The sequence below is a fragment of the Ambystoma mexicanum genome, unplaced genomic scaffold, assembly GCF_040938575.1.
Source record: "Ambystoma mexicanum isolate Mex_15411 unplaced genomic scaffold, UKY_AmexF1_1 Mex_scaf163, whole genome shotgun sequence".
NCBI classification, from domain to species: domain Eukaryota; kingdom Metazoa; phylum Chordata; class Amphibia; order Caudata; family Ambystomatidae; genus Ambystoma; species Ambystoma mexicanum.
The window spans coordinates 127,458-152,240 of NW_027182395.1; the positions used below are offsets into that span (position 1 = coordinate 127,458).

Here is a 24,783-nt window from a genome sequence, read left to right on the forward strand (position 1 = left end):
CCCTGCTGACTCGGAGCAACGCTCTGCGGCAGAGCCCCAGATTCCTCGGCCAAGAATAGCATTTGCATGACCAGCATGCCCGGCGGTATGGTAAGCATATTTTGCATGGCTCCGCCCCCAAGATTTCCATGGGTCCCACAGCGCCTGGTGCGAGACGGCCAGACACAGGCTGCAGAGCTCCACCCAGCCGAAGCTGCAGCCCGGCCTGGCACTGGCCCCGTCACCTAGCGGCCGAAAGTCACCCTCAGCTGCCCAGGAGATGCTCCCCCAAGTGCGTCCCCCTCAGATAAGGCTTGGCCGTTCGGGGCCGTTCGGGGCCTTTCAGGGGTGAGGCAGGGGCAAGGACAGTGTCCCCCATCTCCTCCTTGTGCTGCTGGCTGGCTGGCTGGCTCCTTTGCCTTGCTTTGCAGCTCCTGTGAAAAGCAAGCAAAAAGGGCAGACTTTTTTTTCCTCCCGTGACACAACAGCACCTTTTCCGAAACACTGGAAAAAAAAACACATTTAAACAAAAAAATATTGCAAAGTGCTCTTCTTTCAAGAATTGCTCAGTCTTTCTTTTTCACAGCATTGTTTTCCCCAAGTGGGAAGTGCACCAGTCCTGGAGGTACTGCAATACCAAGTTGATGCGTGGAGTGGGACAGAGCAAGCTCCCATTCCATCTCCCGGTTCCAAAAATCAATTTAATATATGGTCCCCAGATAGAGGACGTATCAGATATTAAACTGATAAGAACAGATACTACACTTGATCTTAGCCAAAAGGCCGAGAAGCGATGCCCACAAAAGCTTTGCCTGAAAAGACTGCTGCTCGGCAGCTCCCCTGCTGACTCGGAGCAACGCTCTGCGGCAGAGCCCCAGATTCCTCGGCCAAGATAGCATTTGCATGACCAGCATGCCCGGCGGTATGGTAAGCATATTTTGCATGGCTCCGCCCCAAGATTTCCATGGGTCCCACAGCGCCTGGTGCGAGACGGCCAGACACAGGCTGCAGAGCTCCACCCAGAGAAGCTGCAGCCCGGCCTGGCACTGGCCCCGTCACCTAGCGGCCGAAAGTCACCCTCAGCTGCCCAGGAGATGCTCCCCCAAGTGCGTCCCCCTCAGATAAGGCTTGGCCGTTCGGGGCCGTTCGGGGCCTTTCAGGGGTGAGGCAGGGCAAGGACAGTGTCCCCCATCTCCTCCTTGTGCTGCTGGCTGGCTGGCTGGCTCCTTTGCCTTGCTTTGCAGCTCCTGTGAAAAGCAAGCAAAAAGGGCAGACTTTTTTTTCCTCCCGTGACACAACAGCACCTTTTCCGAAACACTGGAAAAAAAAACACATTTAAACAAAAAAATATTGCAAAGTGCTCTTCTTTCAAGAATTGCTCAGTCTTTCTTTTTCACAGCATTGTTTTCCCCAAGTGGGGAAGTGCACCAGTCCTGGAGGTACTGCAATACCAAGTTGATGCGTGGAGTGGACAGAGCAAGCTCCCATTCCATCTCCCGGTTCCAAAAATCAATTTAATATATGGTCCCCAGATAGAGGACGTATCAGATATTAAACTGATAAGAACAGATACTACACTTGATCTTAGCCAAAAGGCCGAGAAGCGATGCTCACAAAAGCTTTGCCTGAAAGACTGCTGCTCGGCAGCTCCCCTGCTGACTCGGAGCAACGCTCTGCGGCAGAGCCCCAGATTCCCTCGGCCAAGAATAGCATTTGCATGACCAGCATGCCCGGCGGTATGGTAAGCATATTTTGCATGGCTCCGCCCCAAGATTTCCATGGGTCCCACAGCGCCTGGTGCGAGACGGCCAGACACAGGCTGCAGAGCTCCACCCAGAGAAGCTGCAGCCCGGCCTGGCACTGGCCCCGTCACCTAGCGGCCGAAAGTCACCCTCAGCTGCCCAGGAGATGCTCCCCAAGTGCGTCCCCCTCAGATAAGGCTTGGCCGTTCGGGGCCGTTCGGGGCCTTTCAGGGGTGAGGCAGGGCAAGGACAGTGTCCCCCATCTCCTCCTTGTGCTGCTGGCTGGCTGGCTGGCTCCTTTGCCTTGCTTTGCAGCTCCTGTGAAAAGCAAGCAAAAAGGGCAGACTTTTTTTTCCTCCCGTGACACAACAGCACCTTTTCCGAAACACTGGAAAAAAAAAACACATTTAAACAAAAAAATATTGCAAAGTGCTCTTCTTTCAAGAATTGCTCAGTCTTTCTTTTTCACAGCATTGTTTTCCCCAAGTGGGGAAGTGCACCAGTCCTGGAGGTACTGCAATACCAAGTTGATGCGTGGAGTGGACAGAGCAAGCTCCCATTCCATCTCCCGGTTCCAAAAATCAATTTAATATATGGTCCCCAGATAGAGGACGTATCAGATATTAAACTGATAAGAACAGATACTACACTTGATCTTAGCCAAAAGGCCGAGAAGCGATGCTCACAAAAGCTTTGCCTGAAAGACTGCTGCTCGGCAGCTCCCCTGCTGACTCGGAGCAACGCTCTGCGGCAGAGCCCCAGATTCCTCGGCCAAGAATAGCATTTGCATGACCAGCATGCCCGGCGGTATGGTAAGCATATTTTGCATGGCTCCGCCCCAAGATTTCCATGGGTCCCACAGCGCCTGGTGCGAGACGGCCAGACACAGGCTGCAGAGCTCCACCCAGAGAAGCTGCAGCCCGGCCTGGCACTGGCCCCGTCACCTAGCGGCCGAAAGTCACCCTCAGCTGCCCAGGAGATGCTCCCCCAAGTGCGTCCCCCTCAGATAAGGCTTGGCCGTTCGGGGCCGTTCGGGGCCCTTCAGGGGTGAGGCAGGGCAAGGACAGTGTCCCCCATCTCCTCCTTGTGCTGCTGGCTGGCTGGCTGGCCCTTTGCCTTGCTTTGCAGCTCCTGTGAAAAGCAAGCAAAAAGGGCAGACTTTTTTTTCCTCCCGTGACACAACAGCACCTTTTCCGAAACACTGGAAAAAAAAAACACATTTAAACAAAAAAATATTGCAAAGTGCTCTTCTTTCAAGAATTGCTCAGTCTTTCTTTTTCACAGCATTGTTTTCCCCAAGTGGGAAGTGCACCAGTCCTGGAGGTACTGCAATACCAAGTTGATGCGTGGAGTGGACAGAGCAAGCTCCCATTCCATCTCCCGGTTCCAAAAATCAATTTAATATATGGTCCCCAGATAGAGGACGTATCAGATATTAAACTGATAAGAACAGATACTACACTTGATCTTAGCCAAAAGGCCGAGAAGCGATGTCCCACAAAAGCTTTGCCTGAAAGACTGCTGCTCGGCAGCTCCCCTGCTGACTCGGAGCAACGCTCTGCGGCAGAGCCCCAGATTCCTCGGCCAAGAATAGCATTTGCATGACCAGCATGCCCGGCGGTATGGTAAGCATATTTTGCATGGCTCCGCCCCAAGATTTCCATGGGTCCCACAGCGCCTGGTGCGAGACGGCCAGACACAGGCTGCAGAGCTCCACCCAGAGAAGCTGCAGCCCGGCCTGGCACTGGCCCCGTCACCTAGCGGCCGAAAGTCACCCTCAGCTGCCCAGGAGATGCTCCCCCAAGTGCGTCCCCCTCAGATAAGGCTTGGCCGTTCGGGGCCGTTCGGGGCCTTTCAGGGGTGAGGCAGGGCAAGGACAGTGTCCCCCATCTCCTCCTTGTGCTGCTGGCTGGCTGGCTGGCTCCTTTGCCTTGCTTTGCAGCTCCTGTGAAAAGCAAGCAAAAAGGGCAGACTTTTTTTTCCTCCCGTGACACAACAGCACCTTTTCCGAAACACTGGAAAAAAAAAACACATTTAAACAAAAAAATATTGCAAAGTGCTCTTCTTTCAAGAATTGCTCAGTCTTTCTTTTTCACAGCATTGTTTTCCCCAAGTGGGGAAGTGCACCAGTCCTGGAGGTACTGCAATACCAAGTTGATGCGTGGAGTGGACAGAGCAAGCTCCCATTCCATCTCCCGGTTCCAAAAATCAATTTAATATATGGTCCCCAGATAGAGGACGTATCAGATATTAAACTGATAAGAACAGATACTACACTTGATCTTAGCCAAAAGGCCGAGAAGCGATGCTCACAAAAGCTTTGCCTGAAAGACTGCTGCTCGGCAGCTCCCCTGCTGACTCGGAGCAACGCTCTGCGGCAGAGCCCCAGATTCCTCGGCCAAGAATAGCATTTGCATGACCAGCATGCCCGGCGGTATGGTAAGCATATTTTGCATGGCTCCGCCCCAAGATTTCCATGGGTCCCACAGCGCCTGGTGCGAGACGGCCAGACACAGGCTGCAGAGCTCCACCCAGACAAGCTGCAGCCCGGCCTGGCACTGGCCCCGTCACCTAGCGGCCGAAAGTCACCCTCAGCTGCCCAGGAGATGCTCCCCCAAGTGCGTCCCCCTCAGATAAGGCTTGGCCGTTCGGGGCCGTTCGGGGCCTTTCAGGGGTGAGGCAGGGCAAGGACAGTGTCCCCCATCTCCTCCTTGTGCTGCTGGCTGGCTGGCTGGCTCCTTTGCCTTGCTTTGCAGCTCCTGTGAAAAGCAAGCAAAAAGGGCAGACTTTTTTTTCCTCCCGTGACACAACAGCACCTTTTCCGAAACACTGGAAAAAAAAAACACATTTAAACAAAAAAATATTGCAAAGTGCTCTTCTTTCAAGAATTGCTCAGTCTTTCTTTTTCACAGCATTGTTTTCCCCAAGTGGGGAAGTGCACCAGTCCTGGAGGTACTGCAATACCAAGTTGATGCGTGGAGTGGACAGAGCAAGCTCCCATTCCATCTCCCGGTTCCAAAAATCAATTTAATATATGGTCCCCAGATAGAGGACGTATCAGATATTAAACTGATAAGAACAGATACTACACTTGATCTTAGCCAAAAGGCCGAGAAGCGATGCCCACAAAAGCTTTGCCTGAAAGACTGCTGCTCGGCAGCTCCCCTGCTGACTCGGAGCAACGCTCTGCGGCAGAGCCCCAGATTCCTCGGCCAAGAATAGCATTTGCATGACCAGCATGCCCGGCGGTATGGTAAGCATATTTTGCATGGCTCCGCCCCAAGATTTCCATGGGTCCCACAGCGCCTGGTGCGAGACGGCCAGACACAGGCTGCAGAGCTCCACCCAGACAAGCTGCAGCCCGGCCTGGCACTGGCCCCGTCACCTAGCGGCCGAAAGTCACCCTCAGCTGCCCAGGAGATGCTCCCCCAAGTGCGTCCCCCTCAGATAAGGCTTGGCCGTTCGGGGCCGTTCGGGGCCTTTCAGGGGTGAGGCAGGGCAAGGACAGTGTCCCCCATCTCCTCCTTGTGCTGCTGGCTGGCTGGCTGGCTCCTTTGCCTTGCTTTGCAGCTCCTGTGAAAAGCAAGCAAAAAGGGCAGACTTTTTTTTCCTCCCGTGACACAACAGCACCTTTTCCGAAACACTGGAAAAAAAAAACACATTTAAACAAAAAAATATTGCAAAGTGCTCTTCTTTCAAGAATTGCTCAGTCTTTCTTTTTCACAGCATTGTTTTCCCCAAGTGGGGAAGTGCACCAGTCCTGGAGGTACTGCAATACCAAGTTGATGCGTGGAGTGGACAGAGCAAGCTCCCATTCCATCTCCCGGTTCCAAAAATCAATTTAATATATGGTCCCCAGATAGAGGACGTATCAGATATTAAACTGATAAGAACAGATACTACACTTGATCTTAGCCAAAAGGCCGAGAAGCGATGCCCACAAAAGCTTTGCCTGAAAGACTGCTGCTCGGCAGCTCCCCTGCTGACTCGGAGCAACGCTCTGCGGCAGAGCCCCAGATTCCTCGGCCAAGAATAGCATTTGCATGACCAGCATGCCCGGCGGTATGGTAAGCATATTTTGCATGGCTCCGCCCCAAGATTTCCATGGGTCCCACAGCGCCTGGTGCGAGACGGCCAGACACAGGCTGCAGAGCTCCACCCAGAGAAGCTGCAGCCCGGCCTGGCACTGGCCCCGTCACCTAGCGGCCGAAAGTCACCCTCAGCTGCCCAGGAGATGCTCCCCCAAGTGCGTCCCCCTCAGATAAGGCTTGGCCGTTCGGGGCCGTTCGGGGCCTTTCAGGGGTGAGGCAGGGCAAGGACAGTGTCCCCCATCTCCTCCTTGTGCTGCTGGCTGGCTGGCTGGCTGGCTCCTTTGCCTTGCTTTGCAGCTCCTGTGAAAAGCAAGCAAAAAGGGCAGACTTTTTTTTCCTCCCGTGACACAACAGCACCTTTTCCGAAACACTGGAAAAAAAAAACACATTTAAACAAAAAAATATTGCAAAGTGCTCTTCTTTCAAGAATTGCTCAGTCTTTCTTTTTCACAGCATTGTTTTCCCCAAGTGGGGAAGTGCACCAGTCCTGGAGGTACTGCAATACCAAGTTGATGCGTGGAGTGGACAGAGCAAGCTCCCATTCCATCTCCCGGTTCCAAAAATCAATTTAATATATGGTCCCCAGATAGAGGACGTATCAGATATTAAACTGATAAGAACAGATACTACACTTGATCTTAGCCAAAAGGCCGAGAAGCGATGCCCACAAAAGCTTTGCCTGAAAGACTGCTGCTCGGCAGCTCCCCTGCTGACTCGGAGCAACGCTCTGCGGCAGAGCCCCAGATTCCTCGGCCAAGAATAGCATTTGCATGACCAGCATGCCCGGCGGTATGGTAAGCATATTTTGCATGGCTCCGCCCCAAGATTTCCATGGGTCCCACAGCGCCTGGTGCGAGACGGCCAGACACAGGCTGCAGAGCTCCACCCAGAGAAGCTGCAGCCCGGCCTGGCACTGGCCCCGTCACCTAGCGGCCGAAAGTCACCCTCAGCTGCCCAGGAGATGCTCCCCCAAGTGCGTCCCCCTCAGATAAGGCTTGGCCGTTCGGGGCCGTTCGGGGCCTTTCAGGGGTGAGGCAGGGCAAGGACAGTGTCCCCCATCTCCTCCTTGTGCTGCTGGCTGGCTGGCTGGCTCCTTTGCCTTGCTTTGCAGCTCCTGTGAAAAGCAAGCAAAAAGGGCAGACTTTTTTTTCCTCCCGTGACACAACAGCACCTTTTCCGAAACACTGGAAAAAAAAAACACATTTAAACAAAAAAATATTGCAAAGTGCTCTTCTTTCAAGAATTGCTCAGTCTTTCTTTTTCACAGCATTGTTTTCCCCAAGTGGGGAAGTGCACCAGTCCTGGAGGTACTGCAATACCAAGTTGATGCGTGGAGTGGACAGAGCAAGCTCCCATTCCATCTCCCGGTTCCAAAAATCAATTTAATATATGGTCCCCAGATAGAGGACGTATCAGATATTAAACTGATAAGAACAGATACTACACTTGATCTTAGCCAAAAGGCCGAGAAGCGATGCCCACAAAAGCTTTGCCTGAAAGACTGCTGCTCGGCAGCTCCCCTGCTGACTCGGAGCAACGCTCTGCGGCAGAGCCCCAGATTCCTCGGCCAAGAATAGCATTTGCATGACCAGCATGCCCGGCGGTATGGTAAGCATATTTTGCATGGCTCCGCCCCAAGATTTCCATGGGTCCCACAGCGCCTGGTGCGAGACGGCCAGACACAGGCTGCAGAGCTCCACCCAGAGAAGCTGCAGCCCGGCCTGGCACTGGCCCCGTCACCTAGCGGCCGAAAGTCACCCTCAGCTGCCCAGGAGATGCTCCCCCAAGTGCGTCCCCCTCAGATAAGGCTTGGCCGTTCGGGGCCGTTCGGGGCCTTTCAGGGGTGAGGCAGGGCAAGGACAGTGTCCCCCATCTCCTCCTTGTGCTGCTGGCTGGCTGGCTGGCTGGCTCCTTTGCCTTGCTTTGCAGCTCCTGTGAAAAGCAAGCAAAAAGGGCAGACTTTTTTTTCCTCCCGTGACACAACAGCACCTTTTCCGAAACACTGGAAAAAAAAAACACATTTAAACAAAAAAATATTGCAAAGTGCTCTTCTTTCAAGAATTGCTCAGTCTTTCTTTTTCACAGCATTGTTTTCCCCAAGTGGGGAAGTGCACCAGTCCTGGAGGTACTGCAATACCAAGTTGATGCGTGGAGTGGACAGAGCAAGCTCCCATTCCATCTCCCGGTTCCAAAAATCAATTTAATATATGGTCCCCAGATAGAGGACGTATCAGATATTAAACTGATAAGAACAGATACTACACTTGATCTTAGCCAAAAGGCCGAGAAGCGATGCCCACAAAAGCTTTGCCTGAAAGACTGCTGCTCGGCAGCTCCCCTGCTGACTCGGAGCAACGCTCTGCGGCAGAGCCCCAGATTCCTCGGCCAAGAATAGCATTTGCATGACCAGCATGCCCGGCGGTATGGTAAGCATATTTTGCATGGCTCCGCCCCAAGATTTCCATGGGTCCCACAGCGCCTGGTGCGAGACGGCCAGACACAGGCTGCAGAGCTCCACCCAGAGAAGCTGCAGCCCGGCCTGGCACTGGCCCCGTCACCTAGCGGCCGAAAGTCACCCTCAGCTGCCCAGGAGATGCTCCCCCAAGTGCGTCCCCCTCAGATAAGGCTTGGCCGTTCGGGGCCGTTCGGGGCCTTTCAGGGGTGAGGCAGGGCAAGGACAGTGTCCCCCATCTCCTCCTTGTGCTGCTGGCTGGCTGGCTGGCTGGCTCCTTTGCCTTGCTTTGCAGCTCCTGTGAAAAGCAAGCAAAAAGGGCAGACTTTTTTTTCCTCCCGTGACACAACAGCACCTTTTCCGAAACACTGGAAAAAAAAAACACATTTAAACAAAAAAATATTGCAAAGTGCTCTTCTTTCAAGAATTGCTCAGTCTTTCTTTTTCACAGCATTGTTTTCCCCAAGTGGGGAAGTGCACCAGTCCTGGAGGTACTGCAATACCAAGTTGATGCGTGGAGTGGACAGAGCAAGCTCCCATTCCATCTCCCGGTTCCAAAAATCAATTTAATATATGGTCCCCAGATAGAGGACGTATCAGATATTAAACTGATAAGAACAGATACTACACTTGATCTTAGCCAAAAGGCCGAGAAGCGATGCCCACAAAAGCTTTGCCTGAAAGACTGCTGCTCGGCAGCTCCCCTGCTGACTCGGAGCAACGCTCTGCGGCAGAGCCCCAGATTCCTCGGCCAAGAATAGCATTTGCATGACCAGCATGCCCGGCGGTATGGTAAGCATATTTTGCATGGCTCCGCCCCAAGATTTCCATGGGTCCCACAGCGCCTGGTGCGAGACGGCCAGACACAGGCTGCAGAGCTCCACCCAGAGAAGCTGCAGCCCGGCCTGGCACTGGCCCCGTCACCTAGCGGCCGAAAGTCACCCTCAGCTGCCCAGGAGATGCTCCCCCAAGTGCGTCCCCCTCAGATAAGGCTTGGCCGTTCGGGGCCGTTCGGGGCCTTTCAGGGGTGAGGCAGGGCAAGGACAGTGTCCCCCATCTCCTCCTTGTGCTGCTGGCTGGCTGGCTGGCTCCTTTGCCTTGCTTTGCAGCTCCTGTGAAAAGCAAGCAAAAAGGGCAGACTTTTTTTTCCTCCCGTGACACAACAGCACCTTTTCCGAAACACTGGAAAAAAAAAACACATTTAAACAAAAAAATATTGCAAAGTGCTCTTCTTTCAAGAATTGCTCAGTCTTTCTTTTTCACAGCATTGTTTTCCCCAAGTGGGGAAGTGCACCAGTCCTGGAGGTACTGCAATACCAAGTTGATGCGTGGAGTGGACAGAGCAAGCTCCCATTCCATCTCCCGGTTCCAAAAATCAATTTAATATATGGTCCCCAGATAGAGGACGTATCAGATATTAAACTGATAAGAACAGATACTACACTTGATCTTAGCCAAAAGGCCGAGAAGCGATGCCCACAAAAGCTTTGCCTGAAAGACTGCTGCTCGGCAGCTCCCCTGCTGACTCGGAGCAACGCTCTGCGGCAGAGCCCCAGATTCCTCGGCCAAGAATAGCATTTGCATGACCAGCATGCCCGGCGGTATGGTAAGCATATTTTGCATGGCTCCGCCCCAAGATTTCCATGGGTCCCACAGCGCCTGGTGCGAGACGGCCAGACACAGGCTGCAGAGCTCCACCCAGAGAAGCTGCAGCCCGGCCTGGCACTGGCCCCGTCACCTAGCGGCCGAAAGTCACCCTCAGCTGCCCAGGAGATGCTCCCCCAAGTGCGTCCCCCTCAGATAAGGCTTGGCCGTTCGGGGCCGTTCGGGGCCTTTCAGGGGTGAGGCAGGGCAAGGACAGTGTCCCCCATCTCCTCCTTGTGCTGCTGGCTGGCTGGCTGGCTCCTTTGCCTTGCTTTGCAGCTCCTGTGAAAAGCAAGCAAAAAGGGCAGACTTTTTTTTCCTCCCGTGACACAACAGCACCTTTTCCGAAACACTGGAAAAAAAAAACACATTTAAACAAAAAAATATTGCAAAGTGCTCTTCTTTCAAGAATTGCTCAGTCTTTCTTTTTCACAGCATTGTTTTCCCCAAGTGGGGAAGTGCACCAGTCCTGGAGGTACTGCAATACCAAGTTGATGCGTGGAGTGGACAGAGCAAGCTCCCATTCCATCTCCCGGTTCCAAAAATCAATTTAATATATGGTCCCCAGATAGAGGACGTATCAGATATTAAACTGATAAGAACAGATACTACACTTGATCTTAGCCAAAAGGCCGAGAAGCGATGCCCACAAAAGCTTTGCCTGAAAGACTGCTGCTCGGCAGCTCCCCTGCTGACTCGGAGCAACGCTCTGCGGCAGAGCCCCAGATTCCTCGGCCAAGAATAGCATTTGCATGACCAGCATGCCCGGCGGTATGGTAAGCATATTTTGCATGGCTCCGCCCCAAGATTTCCATGGGTCCCACAGCGCCTGGTGCGAGACGGCCAGACACAGGCTGCAGAGCTCCACCCAGAGAAGCTGCAGCCCGGCCTGGCACTGGCCCCGTCACCTAGCGGCCGAAAGTCACCCTCAGCTGCCCAGGAGATGCTCCCCCAAGTGCGTCCCCCTCAGATAAGGCTTGGCCGTTCGGGGCCGTTCGGGGCCTTTCAGGGGTGAGGCAGGGCAAGGACAGTGTCCCCCATCTCCTCCTTGTGCTGCTGGCTGGCTGGCTGGCTCCTTTGCCTTGCTTTGCAGCTCCTGTGAAAAGCAAGCAAAAAGGGCAGACTTTTTTTTCCTCCCGTGACACAACAGCACCTTTTCCGAAACACTGGAAAAAAAAAACACATTTAAACAAAAAAATATTGCAAAGTGCTCTTCTTTCAAGAATTGCTCAGTCTTTCTTTTTCACAGCATTGTTTTCCCCAAGTGGGGAAGTGCACCAGTCCTGGAGGTACTGCAATACCAAGTTGATGCGTGGAGTGGACAGAGCAAGCTCCCATTCCATCTCCCGGTTCCAAAAATCAATTTAATATATGGTCCCCAGATAGAGGACGTATCAGATATTAAACTGATAAGAACAGATACTACACTTGATCTTAGCCAAAAGGCCGAGAAGCGATGCCCACAAAAGCTTTGCCTGAAAGACTGCTGCTCGGCAGCTCCCCTGCTGACTCGGAGCAACGCTCTGCGGCAGAGCCCCAGATTCCTCGGCCAAGAATAGCATTTGCATGACCAGCATGCCCGGCGGTATGGTAAGCATATTTTGCATGGCTCCGCCCCAAGATTTCCATGGGTCCCACAGCGCCTGGTGCGAGACGGCCAGACACAGGCTGCAGAGCTCCACCCAGCCAAGCTGCAGCCCGGCCTGGCACTGGCCCCGTCACCTAGCGGCCGAAAGTCACCCTCAGCTGCCCAGGAGATGCTCCCCCAAGTGCGTCCCCCTCAGATAAGGCTTGGCCGTTCGGGGCCGTTCGGGGCCTTTCAGGGGTGAGGCAGGGCAAGGACAGTGTCCCCCATCTCCTCCTTGTGCTGCTGGCTGGCTGGCTGGCTGGCTCCTTTGCCTTGCTTTGCAGCTCCTGTGAAAAGCAAGCAAAAAGGGCAGACTTTTTTTTCCTCCCGTGACACAACAGCACCTTTTCCGAAACACTGGAAAAAAAAAACACATTTAAACAAAAAAATATTGCAAAGTGCTCTTCTTTCAAGAATTGCTCAGTCTTTCTTTTTCACAGCATTGTTTTCCCCAAGTGGGGAAGTGCACCAGTCCTGGAGGTACTGCAATACCAAGTTGATGCGTGGAGTGGACAGAGCAAGCTCCCATTCCATCTCCCGGTTCCAAAAATCAATTTAATATATGGTCCCCAGATAGAGGACGTATCAGATATTAAACTGATAAGAACAGATACTACACTTGATCTTAGCCAAAAGGCCGAGAAGCGATGCCCACAAAAGCTTTGCCTGAAAGACTGCTGCTCGGCAGCTCCCCTGCTGACTCGGAGCAACGCTCTGCGGCAGAGCCCCAGATTCCTCGGCCAAGAATAGCATTTGCATGACCAGCATGCCCGGCGGTATGGTAAGCATATTTTGCATGGCTCCGCCCCAAGATTTCCATGGGTCCCACAGCGCCTGGTGCGAGACGGCCAGACACAGGCTGCAGAGCTCCACCCAGAGAAGCTGCAGCCCGGCCTGGCACTGGCCCCGTCACCTAGCGGCCGAAAGTCACCCTCAGCTGCCCAGGAGATGCTCCCCCAAGTGCGTCCCCCTCAGATAAGGCTTGGCCGTTCGGGGCCGTTCGGGGCCTTTCAGGGGTGAGGCAGGGCAAGGACAGTGTCCCCCATCTCCTCCTTGTGCTGCTGGCTGGCTGGCTGGCTCCTTTGCCTTGCTTTGCAGCTCCTGTGAAAAGCAAGCAAAAAGGGCAGACTTTTTTTTCCTCCCGTGACACAACAGCACCTTTTCCGAAACACTGGAAAAAAAAAACACATTTAAACAAAAAAATATTGCAAAGTGCTCTTCTTTCAAGAATTGCTCAGTCTTTCTTTTTCACAGCATTGTTTTCCCCAAGTGGGGAAGTGCACCAGTCCTGGAGGTACTGCAATACCAAGTTGATGCGTGGAGTGGACAGAGCAAGCTCCCATTCCATCTCCCGGTTCCAAAAATCAATTTAATATATGGTCCCCAGATAGAGGACGTATCAGATATTAAACTGATAAGAACAGATACTACACTTGATCTTAGCCAAAAGGCCGAGAAGCGATGCCCACAAAAGCTTTGCCTGAAAGACTGCTGCTCGGCAGCTCCCCTGCTGACTCGGAGCAACGCTCTGCGGCAGAGCCCCAGATTCCTCGGCCAAGAATAGCATTTGCATGACCAGCATGCCCGGCGGTATGGTAAGCATATTTTGCATGGCTCCGCCCCAAGATTTCCATGGGTCCCACAGCGCCTGGTGCGAGACGGCCAGACACAGGCTGCAGAGCTCCACCCAGAGAAGCTGCAGCCCGGCCTGGCACTGGCCCCGTCACCTAGCGGCCGAAAGTCACCCTCAGCTGCCCAGGAGATGCTCCCCCAAGTGCGTCCCCCTCAGATAAGGCTTGGCCGTTCGGGGCCGTTCGGGGCCTTTCAGGGGTGAGGCAGGGCAAGGACAGTGTCCCCCATCTCCTCCTTGTGCTGCTGGCTGGCTGGCTGGCTGGCTCCTTTGCCTTGCTTTGCAGCTCCTGTGAAAAGCAAGCAAAAAGGGCAGACTTTTTTTTCCTCCCGTGACACAACAGCACCTTTTCCGAAACACTGGAAAAAAAAAACACATTTAAACAAAAAAATATTGCAAAGTGCTCTTCTTTCAAGAATTGCTCAGTCTTTCTTTTTCACAGCATTGTTTTCCCCAAGTGGGGAAGTGCACCAGTCCTGGAGGTACTGCAATACCAAGTTGATGCGTGGAGTGGACAGAGCAAGCTCCCATTCCATCTCCCGGTTCCAAAAATCAATTTAATATATGGTCCCCAGATAGAGGACGTATCAGATATTAAACTGATAAGAACAGATACTACACTTGATCTTAGCCAAAAAGGCCGAGAAGCGATGCCCACAAAAGCTTTGCCTGAAAGACTGCTGCTCGGCAGCTCCCCTGCTGACTCGGAGCAACGCTCTGCGGCAGAGCCCCAGATTCCTCGGCCAAGAATAGCATTTGCATGACCAGCATGCCCGGCGGTATGGTAAGCATATTTTGCATGGCTCCGCCCCAAGATTTCCATGGGTCCCACAGCGCCTGGTGCGAGACGGCCAGACACAGGCTGCAGAAGCTCCACCCAGAGAAGCTGCAGCCCGGCCTGGCACTGGCCCCGTCACCTAGCGGCCGAAAGTCACCCTCAGCTGCCCAGGAGATGCTCCCCCAAGTGCGTCCCCCTCAGATAAGGCTTGGCCGTTCGGGGCCGTTCGGGGCCTTTCAGGGGTGAGGCAGGGCAAGGACAGTGTCCCCCATCTCCTCCTTGTGCTGCTGGCTGGCTGGCTGGCTCCTTTGCCTTGCTTTGCAGCTCCTGTGAAAAGCAAGCAAAAAGGGCAGACTTTTTTTTCCTCCCGTGACACAACAGCACCTTTTCCGAAACACTGGAAAAAAAAAACACATTTAAACAAAAAAATATTGCAAAGTGCTCTTCTTTCAAGAATTGCTCAGTCTTTCTTTTTCACAGCATTGTTTTCCCCAAGTGGGGAAGTGCACCAGTCCTGGAGGTACTGCAATACCAAGTTGATGCGTGGAGTGGACAGAGCAAGCTCCCATTCCATCTCCCGGTTCCAAAAATCAATTTAATATATGGTCCCCAGATAGAGGACGTATCAGATATTAAACTGATAAGAACAGATACTACACTTGATCTTAGCCAAAAGGCCGAGAAGCGATGCTCACAAAAGCTTTGCCTGAAAGACTGCTGCTCGGCAGCTCCCCTGCTGACTCGGAGCAACGCTCTGCGGCAGAGCCCCAGATTCCTCGGCCAAGAATAGCATTTGCATGACCAGCATGCCCGGCGGTATGGTAAGCATATTTTGCATGGCTCCGCCCCAAGATTTCCATGGGTCCCACAGCGCCTGGTGCGAGACGGCCAGACACAGGCTGCAGAGCTCCACCCAGCCAAGCTGCAGCCCGGCCTGGCACTGGCCCCGTCACCTAGCGGCCGAAAGTCACCCTCAGCTGCCCAGGAGATGCTCCCCCAAGTGCGTCCCCCTCAGATAAGGCTTGGCCGTTCGGGGCCGTTCGGGGCCTTTCAGGGGTGAGGCAGGGCAAGGACAGTGTCCCCCATCTCCTCCTTGTGCTGCTGGCTGGCTGGCTGGCTGGCTCCTTTGCCTTGCTTTGCAGCTCCTGTGAAAAGCAAGCAAAAAGGGCAGACTTTTTTTTCCTCCCGTGACACAACAGCACCTTTTCCGAAACACTGGAAAAAAAAAACACATTTAAACAAAAAAATATTGCAAAGTGCTCTTCTTTCAAGAATTGCTCAGTCTTTCTTTTTCACAGCATTGTTTTCCCCAAGTGGGAAGTGCACCAGTCCTGGAGGTACTGCAATACCAAGTTGATGCGTGGAGTGGACAGAGCAAGCTCCCATTCCATCTCCCGGTTCCAAAAATCAATTTAATATATGGTCCCCAGATAGAGGACGTATCAGATATTAAACTGATAAGAACAGATACTACACTTGATCTTAGCCAAAAGGCCGAGAAGCGATGCCCACAAAAGCTTTGCCTGAAAGACTGCTGCTCGGCAGCTCCCCTGCTGACTCGGAGCAACGCTCTGCGGCAGAGCCCCAGATTCCTCGGCCAAGAATAGCATTTGCATGACCAGCATGCCCGGCGGTATGGTAAGCATATTTTGCATGGCTCCGCCCCAAGATTTCCATGGGTCCCACAGCGCCTGGTGCGAGACGGCCAGACACAGGCTGCAGAGCTCCACCCAGCCAAGCTGCAGCCCGGCCTGGCACTGGCCCCGTCACCTAGCGGCCGAAAGTCACCCTCAGCTGCCCAGGAGATGCTCCCCCAAGTGCGTCCCCCTCAGATAAGGCTTGGCCGTTCGGGGCCGTTCGGGGCCTTTCAGGGGTGAGGCAGGGCAAGGACAGTGTCCCCCATCTCCTCCTTGTGCTGCTGGCTGGCTGGCTGGCTGGCTCCTTTGCCTTGCTTTGCAGCTCCTGTGAAAAGCAAGCAAAAAGGGCAGACTTTTTTTTCCTCCCGTGACACAACAGCACCTTTTCCGAAACACTGGAAAAAAAAAACACATTTAAACAAAAAAATATTGCAAAGTGCTCTTCTTTCAAGAATTGCTCAGTCTTTCTTTTTCACAGCATTGTTTTCCCCAAGTGGGGAAGTGCACCAGTCCTGGAGGTACTGCAATACCAAGTTGATGCGTGGAGTGGACAGAGCAAGCTCCCATTCCATCTCCCGGTTCCAAAAATCAATTTAATATATGGTCCCCAGATAGAGGACGTATCAGATATTAAACTGATAAGAACAGATACTACACTTGATCTTAGCCAAAAGGCCGAGAAGCGATGCCCACAAAAGCTTTGCCTGAAAGACTGCTGCTCGGCAGCTCCCCTGCTGACTCGGAGCAACGCTCTGCGGCAGAGCCCCAGATTCCTCGGCCAAGAATAGCATTTGCATGACCAGCATGCCCGGCGGTATGGTAAGCATATTTTGCATGGCTCCGCCCCAAGATTTCCATGGGTCCCACAGCGCCTGGTGCGAGACGGCCAGACACAGGCTGCAGAGCTCCACCCAGAGAAGCTGCAGCCCGGCCTGGCACTGGCCCCGTCACCTAGCGGCCGAAAGTCACCCTCAGCTGCCCAGGAGATGCTCCCCCAAGTGCGTCCCCCTCAGATAAGGCTTGGCCGTTCGGGGCCGTTCGGGGCCTTTCAGGGGTGAGGCAGGGCAAGGACAGTGTCCCCCATCTCCTCCTTGTGCTGCTGGCTGGCTGGCTGGCTGGCTCCTTTGCCTTGCTTTGCAGCTCCTGTGAAAAGCAAGCAAAAAGGGCAGACTTTTTTTTCCTCCCGTGACACAACAGCACCTTTTCCGAAACACTGGAAAAAAAAAACACATTTAAACAAAAAAATATTGCAAAGTGCTCTTCTTTCAAGAATTGCTCAGTCTTTCTTTTTCACAGCATTGTTTTCCCCAAGTGGGGAAGTGCACCAGTCCTGGAGGTACTGCAATACCAAGTTGATGCGTGGAGTGGACAGAGCAAGCTCCCATTCCATCTCCCGGTTCCAAAAATCAATTTAATATATGGTCCCCAGATAGAGGACGTATCAGATATTAAACTGATAAGAACAGATACTACACTTGATCTTAGCCAAAAGGCCGAGAAGCGATGCCCACAAAAGCTTTGCCTGAAAGACTGCTGCTCGGCAGCTCCCCTGCTGACTCGGAGCAACGCTCTGCGGCAGAGCCCCAGATTCCTCGGCCAAGAATAGCATTTGCATGACCAGCATGCCCGGCGGTATGGTAAGCATATTTTGCATGGCTCCGCCCCAAGATTTCCATGGGTCCCACAGCGCCTGGTGCGAGACGGCCAGACACAGGCTGCAGAGCTCCACCCAGAGAAGCTGCAGCCCGGCCTGGCACTGGCCCCGTCACCTAGCGGCCGAAAGTCACCCTCAGCTGCCCAGGAGATGCTCCCCCAAGTGCGTCCCCCTCAGATAAGGCTTGGCCGTTCGGGGCCGTTCGGGGCCTTTCAGGGGTGAGGCAGGGCAAGGACAGTGTCCCCCATCTCCTCCTTGTGCTGCTGGCTGGCTGGCTGGCTCCTTTGCCTTGCTTTGCAGCTCCTGTGAAAAGCAAGCAAAAAGGGCAGACTTTTTTTTCCTCCCGTGACACAACAGCACCTTTTCCGAAACACTGGAAAAAAAAAACACATTTAAACAAAAAAATATTGCAAAGTGCTCTTCTTTCAAGAATTGCTCAGTCTTTCTTTTTCACAGCATTGTTTTCCCCAAGTGGGGAAGTGCACCAGTCCTGGAGGTACTGCAATACCAAGTTGATGCGTGGAGTGGACAGAGCAAGCTCCCATTCCATCTCCCGGTTCCAAAAATCAATTTAATATATGGTCCCCAGATAGAGGACGTATCAGATATTAAACTGATAAGAACAGATACTACACTTGATCTTAGCCAAAAGGCCGAGAAGCGATGCCCATAAAAGCTTTGCCTGAAAGACTGCTGCTCGGCAGCTCCCCTGCTGACTCGGAGCAACGCTCTGCGGCAGAGCCCCAGATTCCTCGGCCAAGAATAGCATTTGCATGACCAGCATGCCCGGCGGTATGGTAAGCATATTTTGCATGGCTCCGCCCCAAGATTTCCATGGGTCCCACAGCGCCTGGTGCGAGACGGCCAGACACAGGCTGCAGAGCTCCACCCAGCCAAGCTGCAGCCCGGCCTGGCACTGGCCCCGTCACCTAGCGGCCGAAAGTCACCCTCAGCTGCCCAGGAGATGCTCCCCCAAGTGCGTCCCCCTCAGATAAGGCTTGGCCGTTCGGGGCCGTTCGGGGCCTTTCAGGGGTGAGGCAGGGCAAGGACAGTGTCCCCCATCTCCTCCTTGTGCTGCTGGCTGGCTGGCTGGCTCCTTTGCCTTGCTTTGCAGCTCCTGTGAAAAGCAAGCAAAAAGGGCAGACTTTTTTTTCCTCCCGTGACACAACAGCACCTTTTCCGAAACACTGGAAAAAAAAAACACATTTAAACAAAAAAATATTGCAAAGTGCTCTTCTTTCAAGAATTGCTCAGTCTTTCTTTTTCACAGCATTGTTTTCCCCAAGTGGGGAAGTGCACCAGTCCTGGAGGTACTGCAATACCAAGTTGATGCGTGGAGTGGACAGAGCAAGCTCCCATTCCATCTCCCGGTTCCAAAAATCAATTTAATATATGGTCCCCAGATAGAGGACGTATCAGATATTAAACTGATAAGAACAGATACTACACTTGATCTTAGCCAAAAGGCCGAGAAGCGATGCCCACAAAAGCTTTGCCTGAAAGACTGCTGCTCGGCAGCTCCCCTGCTGACTCGGAGCAACGCTCTGCGGCAGAGCCCCAGATTCCTCGGCCAAGAATAGCATTTGCATGACCAGCATGCCCGGCGGTATGGTAAGCATATTTTGCATGGCTCCGCCCCAAGATTTCCATGGGTCCCACAGCGCCTGGTGCGAGACGGCCAGACACAGGCTGCAGAGCTCCACCCAGCCAAGCTGCAGCCCGGCCTGGCACTGGCCCCGTCACCTAGCGGCCGAAAGTCACCCTCAGCTGCCCAGGAGATGCTCCCCCAAGTGCGTCCCCCTCAGATAAGGCTTGGCCGTTCGGGGCCGTTCGGGGCCTTTCAGGGGTGAGGCAGGGCAAGGACAGTGTCCCCCATCTCCTCCTTGTGCTGCTGGCTGGCTGGCTGGCTGGCTCCTTTGCCTTGCTTTGCAGCTCCTGTGAAAAGCAAGCAAAAAGGGCAGACTTTTTTTTCCTCCCGTGACACAACAGCACCTTTTCCGAAACACTGGAAAAAAAAAACACATTTAAACAAAAAAATATTGCAAAGTGCTCTTCTTTCAAGAATTGCTCAGTCTTTCTTTTTCACAGCATTGTTTTCCCCAAGTGGGGAAGTGCACCAGTCCTGGAGGTACTGCAATACCAAGTTGATGCGTGGAGTGGACAGAGCAAGCTCCCATTCCATCTCCCGGTTCCAAAAATCAATTTAATATATGGTCCCCAGATAGAGGACGTATCAGATATTAAACTGATAAGAACAGATACTACACTTGATCTTAGCCAAAAGGCCGAGAAGCGATGCCCACAAAAGCTTTGCCTGAAAGACTGCTGCTCGGCAGCTCCCCTGCTGACTCGGAGCAACGCTCTGCGGCAGAGCCCCAGATTCCTCGGCCAAGAATAGCATTTGCATGACCAGCATGCCCGGCGGTATGGTAAGCATATTTTGCATGGCTCCGCCCCAAGATTTCCATGGGTCCCACAGCGCCTGGTGCGAGACGGCCAGACACAGGCTGCAGAGCTCCACCCAGAGAAGCTGCAGCCCGGCCTGGCACTGGCCCCGTCACCTAGCGGCCGAAAGTCACCCTCAGCTGCCCAGGAGATGCTCCCCCAAGTGCGTCCCCCTCAGATAAGGCTTGGCCGTTCGGGGCCGTTCGGGGCCTTTCAGGGGTGAGGCAGGGCAAGGACAGTGTCCCCCATCTCCTCCTTGTGCTGCTGGCTGGCTGGCTGGCTGGCTCCTTTGCCTTGCTTTGCAGCTCCTATGAAAAGCAAGCAAAAAGGGCAGACTTTTTTTTCCTCCCGTGACACAACAGCACCTTTTCCGAAACACTGGAAAAAAAAAACACATTTAAACAAAAAAATATTGCAAAGTGCTCTTCTTTCAAGAATTGCTCAGTCTTTCTTTTTCACAGCATTGTTTTCCCCAAGTGGGGAAGTGCACCAGTCCTGGAGGTACTGCAATACCAAGTTGATGCGTGGAGTGGACAGAGCAAGCTCCCATTCCATCTCCCGGTTCCAAAAATCAATTTAATATATGGTCCCCAGATAGAGGACGTATCAGATATTAAACTGATAAGAACAGATACTACACTTGATCTTAGCCAAAAGGCCGAGAAGCGATGCCCACAAAAGCTTTGCCTGAAAGACTGCTGCTCGGCAGCTCCCCTGCTGACTCGGAGCAACGCTCTGCGGCAGAGCCCCAGATTCCTCGGCCAAGAATAGCATTTGCATGACCAGCATGCCCGGCGGTATGGTAAGCATATTTTGCATGGCTCCGCCCCAAGATTTCCATGGGTCCCACAGCGCCTGGTGCGAGACGGCCAGACACAGGCTGCAGAGCTCCACCCAGAGAAGCTGCAGCCCGGCCTGGCACTGGCCCCGTCACCTAGCGGCCGAAAGTCACCCTCAGCTGCCCAGGAGATGCTCCCCCAAGTGCGTCCCCCTCAGATAAGGCTTGGCCGTTCGGGGCCGTTCGGGGCCTTTCAGGGGTGAGGCAGGGCAAGGACAGTGTCCCCCATCTCCTCCTTGTGCTGCTGGCTGGCTGGCTGGCTCCTTTGCCTTGCTTTGCAGCTCCTGTGAAAAGCAAGCAAAAAGGGCAGACTTTTTTTTCCTCCCGTGACACAACAGCACCTTTTCCGAAACACTGGAAAAAAAAAACACATTTAAACAAAAAAATATTGCAAAGTGCTCTTCTTTCAAGAATTGCTCAGTCTTTCTTTTTCACAGCATTGTTTTCCCCAAGTGGGGAAGTGCACCAGTCCTGGAGGTACTGCAATACCAAGTTGATGCGTGGAGTGGACAGAGCAAGCTCCCATTCCATCTCCCGGTTCCAAAAATCAATTTAATATATGGTCCCCAGATAGAGGACGTATCAGATATTAAACTGATAAGAACAGATACTACACTTGATCTTAGCCAAAAGGCCGAGAAGCGATGCCCACAAAAGCTTTGCCTGAAAGACTGCTGCTCGGCAGCTCCCCTGCTGACTCGGAGCAACGCTCTGCGGCAGAGCCCCAGATTCCTCGGCCAAGAATAGCATTTGCATGACCAGCATGCCCGGCGGTATGGTAAGCATATTTTGCATGGCTCCGCCCCAAGATTTCCATGGGTCCCACAGCGCCTGGTGCGAGACGGCCAGACACAGGCTGCAGAGCTCCACCCAGCCAAGCTGCAGCCCGGCCTGGCACTGGCCCCGTCACCTAGCGGCCGAAAGTCACCCTCAGCTGCCCAGGAGATGCTCCCCCAAGTGCGTCCCCCTCAGATAAGGCTTGGCCGTTCGGGGCCGTTCGGGGCCTTTCAGGGGTGAGGCAGGGCAAGGACAGTGTCCCCCATCTCCTCCTTGTGCTGCTGGCTGGCTGGCTGGCTGGCTCCTTTGCCTTGCTTTGCAGCTCCTGTGAAAAGCAAGCAAAAAGGGCAGACTTTTTTTTCCTCCCGTGACACAACAGCACCTTTTCCGAAACACTGGAAAAAAAAAACACATTTAAACAAAAAAATATTGCAAAGTGCTCTTCTTTCAAGAATTGCTCAGTCTTTCTTTTTCACAGCATTGTTTTCCCCAAGTGGGGAAGTGCACCAGTCCTGGAGGTACTGCAATACCAAGTTGATGCGTGGAGTGGACAGAGCAAGCTCCCATTCCATCTCCCGGTTCCAAAAATCAATTTAATATATGGTCCCCAGATAGAGGACGTATCAGATATTAAACTGATAAGAACAGATACTACACTTGATCTTAGCCAAAAGGCCGAGAAGCGATGCCCACAAAAGCTTTGCCTGAAAGACTGCTGCTCGGCAGCTCCCCTGCTGACTCGGAGCAACGCTCTGCGGCAGAGCCCCAGATTCCTCGGCCAAGAATAGCATTTGCATGACCAGCATGCCCGGCGGTATGGTAAGCATATTTTGCATGGCTCCGCCCCAAGATTTCCATGGGTCCCACAGCGCCTGGTGCGAGACGGCCAGACACAGGCTGCAGAGCTCCACCCAGAGAAGCTGCAGCCCGGCCTGGCACTGGCCCCGTCACCTAGCGGCCGAAAGTCACCCTCAGCTGCCCAGGAGATGCTCCCCCAAGTGCGTCCCCCTCAGATAAGGCTTGGCCGTTCGGGGCCGTTCGGGGCCTTTCAGGGGTGAGGCAGGGCAAGGACAGTGTCCCCCATCTCCTCCTTGTGCTGCTGGCTGGCTGGCTGGCTGGCTCCTTTGCCTTGCTTTGCAGCTCCTGTGAAAAGCAAGCAAAAAGGGCAGACTTTTTTTTCCTCCCGTGACACAACAGCACCTTTTCCGAAACACTGGAAAAAAAAAACACATTTAAACAAAAAAATATTGCAAAGTGCTCTTCTTTCAAGAATTGCTCAGTCTTTCTTTTTCACAGCATTGTTTTCCCCAAGTGGGGAAGTGCACCAGTCCTGGAGGTACTGCAATACCAAGTTGATGCGTGGAGTGGACAGAGCAAGCTCCCATTCCATCTCCCGGTTCCAAAAATCAATTTAATATATGGTCCCCAGATAGAGGACGTATCAGATATTAAACTGATAAGAACAGATACTACACTTGATCTTAGCCAAAAGGCCGAGAAGCGATGCCCACAAAAGCTTTGCCTGAAAGACTGCTGCTCGGCAGCTCCCCTGCTGACTCGGAGCAACGCTCTGCGGCAGAGCCCCAGATTCCTCGGCCAAGAATAGCATTTGCATGACCAGCATGCCCGGCGGTATGGTAAGCATATTTTGCATGGCTCCGCCCCAAGATTTCCATGGGTCCCACAGCGCCTGGTGCGAGACGGCCAGACACAGGCTGCAGAGCTCCACCCAGAGAAGCTGCAGCCCGGCCTGGCACTGGCCCCGTCACCTAGCGGCCGAAAGTCACCCTCAGCTGCCCAGGAGATGCTCCCCCAAGTGCGTCCCCCTCAGATAAGGCTTGGCCGTTCGGGGCCGTTCGGGGCCTTTCAGGGGTGAGGCAGGGCAAGGACAGTGTCCCCCATCTCCTCCTTGTGCTGCTGGCTGGCTGGCTGGCTCCTTTGCCTTGCTTTGCAGCTCCTGTGAAAAGCAAGCAAAAAGGGCAGACTTTTTTTTCCTCCCGTGACACAACAGCACCTTTTCCGAAACACTGGAAAAAAAAAACACATTTAAACAAAAAAATATTGCAAAGTGCTCTTCTTTCAAGAATTGCTCAGTCTTTCTTTTTCACAGCATTGTTTTCCCCAAGTGGGGAAGTGCACCAGTCCTGGAGGTACTGCAATACCAAGTTGATGCGTGGAGTGGACAGAGCAAGCTCCCATTCCATCTCCCGGTTCCAAAAATCAATTTAATATATGGTCCCCAGATAGAGGACGTATCAGATATTAAACTGATAAGAACAGATACTACACTTGATCTTAGCCAAAAGGCCGAGAAGCGATGCCCACAAAAGCTTTGCCTGAAAGACTGCTGCTCGGCAGCTCCCCTGCTGACTCGGAGCAACGCTCTGCGGCAGAGCCCCAGATTCCTCGGCCAAGAATAGCATTTGCATGACCAGCATGCCCGGCGGTATGGTAAGCATATTTTGCATGGCTCCGCCCCAAGATTTCCATGGGTCCCACAGCGCCTGGTGCGAGACGGCCAGACACAGGCTGCAGAGCTCCACCCAGCCAAGCTGCAGCCCGGCCTGGCACTGGCCCCGTCACCTAGCGGCCGAAAGTCACCCTCAGCTGCCCAGGAGATGCTCCCCCAAGTGCGTCCCCCTCAGATAAGGCTTGGCCGTTCGGGGCCGTTCGGGGCCTTTCAGGGGTGAGGCAGGGCAAGGACAGTGTCCCCCATCTCCTCCTTGTGCTGCTGGCTGGCTGGCTGGCTGGCTCCTTTGCCTTGCTTTGCAGCTCCTGTGAAAAGCAAGCAAAAAGGGCAGACTTTTTTTTCCTCCCGTGACACAACAGCACCTTTTCCGAAACACTGGAAAAAAAAAACACATTTAAACAAAAAAATATTGCAAAGTGCTCTTCTTTCAAGAATTGCTCAGTCTTTCTTTTTCACAGCATTGTTTTCCCCAAGTGGGGAAGTGCACCAGTCCTGGAGGTACTGCAATACCAAGTTGATGCGTGGAGTGGACAGAGCAAGCTCCCATTCCATCTCCCGGTTCCAAAAATCAATTTAATATATGGTCCCCAGATAGAGGACGTATCAGATATTAAACTGATAAGAACAGATACTACACTTGATCTTAGCCAAAAGGCCGAGAAGCGATGCCCACAAAAGCTTTGCCTGAAAGACTGCTGCTCGGCAGCTCCCCTGCTGACTCGGAGCAACGCTCTGCGGCAGAGCCCCAGATTCCTCGGCCAAGAATAGCATTTGCATGACCAGCATGCCCGGCGGTATGGTAAGCATATTTTGCATGGCTCCGCCCCAAGATTTCCATGGGTCCCACAGCGCCTGGTGCGAGACGGCCAGACACAGGCTGCAGAGCTCCACCCAGAGAAGCTGCAGCCCGGCCTGGCACTGGCCCCGTCACCTAGCGGCCGAAAGTCACCCTCAGCTGCCCAGGAGATGCTCCCCCAAGTGCGTCCCCCTCAGATAAGGCTTGGCCGTTCGGGGCCGTT

At 53.4% G+C, this 24,783-nt stretch overlaps 30 non-coding genes across 30 annotated transcripts; all 30 read right to left on the reverse strand.

Moving 5' to 3' along the window:
* Window positions 1–582: 582 nt before the first annotated feature.
* On the reverse strand, window positions 583–774 carry LOC138554404 (U2 spliceosomal RNA). The gene has a single exon (XR_011297405.1). It is a non-coding gene; the product is annotated as a U2 spliceosomal RNA (small nuclear RNA).
* Window positions 775–1,396: 622 nt separating this feature from the next.
* Window positions 1,397–1,587, reverse strand: LOC138554522 (U2 spliceosomal RNA). The gene has a single exon (XR_011297523.1). It is a non-coding gene; the product is annotated as a U2 spliceosomal RNA (small nuclear RNA).
* Window positions 1,588–2,210: 623 nt separating this feature from the next.
* On the reverse strand, window positions 2,211–2,401 carry LOC138554524 (U2 spliceosomal RNA). Its single transcript, XR_011297524.1, has one exon. It is a non-coding gene; the product is annotated as a U2 spliceosomal RNA (small nuclear RNA).
* Window positions 2,402–3,022: 621 nt separating this feature from the next.
* On the reverse strand, window positions 3,023–3,213 carry LOC138554525 (U2 spliceosomal RNA). Its single transcript, XR_011297525.1, has one exon. It is a non-coding gene; the product is annotated as a U2 spliceosomal RNA (small nuclear RNA).
* A 624-nt stretch (window positions 3,214–3,837) lies between these two features.
* LOC138554526 (U2 spliceosomal RNA) lies at window positions 3,838–4,028 on the reverse strand. The gene has a single exon (XR_011297526.1). It is a non-coding gene; the product is annotated as a U2 spliceosomal RNA (small nuclear RNA).
* A 623-nt stretch (window positions 4,029–4,651) lies between these two features.
* On the reverse strand, window positions 4,652–4,842 carry LOC138554527 (U2 spliceosomal RNA). Its single transcript, XR_011297527.1, has one exon. It is a non-coding gene; the product is annotated as a U2 spliceosomal RNA (small nuclear RNA).
* A 623-nt stretch (window positions 4,843–5,465) lies between these two features.
* Window positions 5,466–5,656, reverse strand: LOC138554528 (U2 spliceosomal RNA). Its single transcript, XR_011297528.1, has one exon. It is a non-coding gene; the product is annotated as a U2 spliceosomal RNA (small nuclear RNA).
* Window positions 5,657–6,283: 627 nt separating this feature from the next.
* On the reverse strand, window positions 6,284–6,474 carry LOC138554529 (U2 spliceosomal RNA). Its single transcript, XR_011297529.1, has one exon. It is a non-coding gene; the product is annotated as a U2 spliceosomal RNA (small nuclear RNA).
* Window positions 6,475–7,097: 623 nt separating this feature from the next.
* On the reverse strand, window positions 7,098–7,288 carry LOC138554530 (U2 spliceosomal RNA). Its single transcript, XR_011297530.1, has one exon. It is a non-coding gene; the product is annotated as a U2 spliceosomal RNA (small nuclear RNA).
* Window positions 7,289–7,915: 627 nt separating this feature from the next.
* On the reverse strand, window positions 7,916–8,106 carry LOC138554531 (U2 spliceosomal RNA). Its single transcript, XR_011297531.1, has one exon. It is a non-coding gene; the product is annotated as a U2 spliceosomal RNA (small nuclear RNA).
* A 627-nt stretch (window positions 8,107–8,733) lies between these two features.
* On the reverse strand, window positions 8,734–8,924 carry LOC138554532 (U2 spliceosomal RNA). Its single transcript, XR_011297532.1, has one exon. It is a non-coding gene; the product is annotated as a U2 spliceosomal RNA (small nuclear RNA).
* A 623-nt stretch (window positions 8,925–9,547) lies between these two features.
* On the reverse strand, window positions 9,548–9,738 carry LOC138554534 (U2 spliceosomal RNA). Its single transcript, XR_011297534.1, has one exon. It is a non-coding gene; the product is annotated as a U2 spliceosomal RNA (small nuclear RNA).
* Window positions 9,739–10,361: 623 nt separating this feature from the next.
* LOC138554535 (U2 spliceosomal RNA) lies at window positions 10,362–10,552 on the reverse strand. Its single transcript, XR_011297535.1, has one exon. It is a non-coding gene; the product is annotated as a U2 spliceosomal RNA (small nuclear RNA).
* Window positions 10,553–11,175: 623 nt separating this feature from the next.
* On the reverse strand, window positions 11,176–11,366 carry LOC138554536 (U2 spliceosomal RNA). Its single transcript, XR_011297536.1, has one exon. It is a non-coding gene; the product is annotated as a U2 spliceosomal RNA (small nuclear RNA).
* A 627-nt stretch (window positions 11,367–11,993) lies between these two features.
* LOC138554537 (U2 spliceosomal RNA) lies at window positions 11,994–12,184 on the reverse strand. The gene has a single exon (XR_011297537.1). It is a non-coding gene; the product is annotated as a U2 spliceosomal RNA (small nuclear RNA).
* A 623-nt stretch (window positions 12,185–12,807) lies between these two features.
* On the reverse strand, window positions 12,808–12,998 carry LOC138554538 (U2 spliceosomal RNA). Its single transcript, XR_011297538.1, has one exon. It is a non-coding gene; the product is annotated as a U2 spliceosomal RNA (small nuclear RNA).
* Window positions 12,999–13,625: 627 nt separating this feature from the next.
* LOC138554582 (U2 spliceosomal RNA) lies at window positions 13,626–13,817 on the reverse strand. The gene has a single exon (XR_011297580.1). It is a non-coding gene; the product is annotated as a U2 spliceosomal RNA (small nuclear RNA).
* Window positions 13,818–14,441: 624 nt separating this feature from the next.
* LOC138554539 (U2 spliceosomal RNA) lies at window positions 14,442–14,632 on the reverse strand. Its single transcript, XR_011297539.1, has one exon. It is a non-coding gene; the product is annotated as a U2 spliceosomal RNA (small nuclear RNA).
* Window positions 14,633–15,258: 626 nt separating this feature from the next.
* On the reverse strand, window positions 15,259–15,449 carry LOC138554540 (U2 spliceosomal RNA). The gene has a single exon (XR_011297540.1). It is a non-coding gene; the product is annotated as a U2 spliceosomal RNA (small nuclear RNA).
* A 627-nt stretch (window positions 15,450–16,076) lies between these two features.
* LOC138554541 (U2 spliceosomal RNA) lies at window positions 16,077–16,267 on the reverse strand. Its single transcript, XR_011297541.1, has one exon. It is a non-coding gene; the product is annotated as a U2 spliceosomal RNA (small nuclear RNA).
* A 627-nt stretch (window positions 16,268–16,894) lies between these two features.
* On the reverse strand, window positions 16,895–17,085 carry LOC138554542 (U2 spliceosomal RNA). The gene has a single exon (XR_011297542.1). It is a non-coding gene; the product is annotated as a U2 spliceosomal RNA (small nuclear RNA).
* Window positions 17,086–17,708: 623 nt separating this feature from the next.
* LOC138554543 (U2 spliceosomal RNA) lies at window positions 17,709–17,899 on the reverse strand. The gene has a single exon (XR_011297543.1). It is a non-coding gene; the product is annotated as a U2 spliceosomal RNA (small nuclear RNA).
* Window positions 17,900–18,522: 623 nt separating this feature from the next.
* LOC138554545 (U2 spliceosomal RNA) lies at window positions 18,523–18,713 on the reverse strand. The gene has a single exon (XR_011297545.1). It is a non-coding gene; the product is annotated as a U2 spliceosomal RNA (small nuclear RNA).
* Window positions 18,714–19,340: 627 nt separating this feature from the next.
* On the reverse strand, window positions 19,341–19,531 carry LOC138554546 (U2 spliceosomal RNA). Its single transcript, XR_011297546.1, has one exon. It is a non-coding gene; the product is annotated as a U2 spliceosomal RNA (small nuclear RNA).
* A 627-nt stretch (window positions 19,532–20,158) lies between these two features.
* On the reverse strand, window positions 20,159–20,349 carry LOC138554547 (U2 spliceosomal RNA). Its single transcript, XR_011297547.1, has one exon. It is a non-coding gene; the product is annotated as a U2 spliceosomal RNA (small nuclear RNA).
* Window positions 20,350–20,972: 623 nt separating this feature from the next.
* LOC138554548 (U2 spliceosomal RNA) lies at window positions 20,973–21,163 on the reverse strand. The gene has a single exon (XR_011297548.1). It is a non-coding gene; the product is annotated as a U2 spliceosomal RNA (small nuclear RNA).
* Window positions 21,164–21,790: 627 nt separating this feature from the next.
* Window positions 21,791–21,981, reverse strand: LOC138554549 (U2 spliceosomal RNA). The gene has a single exon (XR_011297549.1). It is a non-coding gene; the product is annotated as a U2 spliceosomal RNA (small nuclear RNA).
* Window positions 21,982–22,608: 627 nt separating this feature from the next.
* On the reverse strand, window positions 22,609–22,799 carry LOC138554550 (U2 spliceosomal RNA). Its single transcript, XR_011297550.1, has one exon. It is a non-coding gene; the product is annotated as a U2 spliceosomal RNA (small nuclear RNA).
* Window positions 22,800–23,422: 623 nt separating this feature from the next.
* LOC138554551 (U2 spliceosomal RNA) lies at window positions 23,423–23,613 on the reverse strand. Its single transcript, XR_011297551.1, has one exon. It is a non-coding gene; the product is annotated as a U2 spliceosomal RNA (small nuclear RNA).
* A 627-nt stretch (window positions 23,614–24,240) lies between these two features.
* LOC138554552 (U2 spliceosomal RNA) lies at window positions 24,241–24,431 on the reverse strand. The gene has a single exon (XR_011297552.1). It is a non-coding gene; the product is annotated as a U2 spliceosomal RNA (small nuclear RNA).
* Between the last annotated feature and the right edge of the window lie 352 nt (window positions 24,432–24,783).